Source organism: Emys orbicularis, chromosome 15, assembly GCF_028017835.1.
Source record: "Emys orbicularis isolate rEmyOrb1 chromosome 15, rEmyOrb1.hap1, whole genome shotgun sequence".
Classification (NCBI taxonomy): Eukaryota; Metazoa; Chordata; order Testudines; family Emydidae; genus Emys; species Emys orbicularis.
The window spans coordinates 4,379,188-4,379,938 of NC_088697.1; the positions used below are offsets into that span (position 1 = coordinate 4,379,188).

At 46.2% G+C, this 751-nt stretch overlaps 1 non-coding gene across 1 annotated transcript; it reads right to left on the reverse strand.

The window, feature by feature from the left end:
- On the reverse strand, positions 1-72 carry TRNAV-AAC (transfer RNA valine (anticodon AAC)). The gene has a single exon. It is a non-coding gene; the product is annotated as a tRNA-Val (tRNA).
- Positions 73-751: the final 679 nt, after the last annotated feature.

Here is a 751-nt window from a genome sequence, read left to right on the forward strand (position 1 = left end):
TGTTTCTGCCCAGTTTTGAACCAGGGACCTTTGCATGTTAGGTAAATGTGATAACCACTACACTACAGAAACTCCAGTCCTCAAATTCCATCCATTTGGGTGGTGCTCGCCCTGACACACTGATGGGCAAAACTGGAGAAAGTGGCATCAGCCCTTCGATGGGTCAGCTGGAAGAGAAGAGGACAGTAGCCTGCACTCAGGAAGTCATCCTTACATCGCCCTTGTGACGCCAGCTTGAACAAGAGCTTCTTTTTCCTCCCCTTGCTGAGAAAGAGCAAGAGAAAGAAAGCTCAAGTGGGCCAACGGGGTGCAGAAGCCCATGCTGTTTTTTCCTGCAGCGGAGCCTGAAATGAGGAACTCGTATTGGGTAAAGGTGCCACTGCACTTCAAGAAAACAGCCCACCCCGGAACAAAGAGGGATGAAAGAGCATGCCAAAACTTGGCAGTGAACCTCTAAATCTTCAGTCTAACACTCTCCCAACTCAGCTACTTCAGCAACTACAGGAATGGCTTTTGGCCTGCTGCTTCTTACCTTGAAGCTTAGTCTCAATAAAACATACAGGTCTGATGCATCTTACGCGCATTTAACATGCGCGATTTCAGCTTTACCCGGTCGGCAAAAACAAAACAAAAACAAAAAAAAGAGAAAAAATAACAATTTTAATACTGTACCTGTAATGCGGGCTATTCCGCTCGCCATTACACTCAATGTAATTTTGACTATACGCGATTTTCGCTTTACGCGCTGACT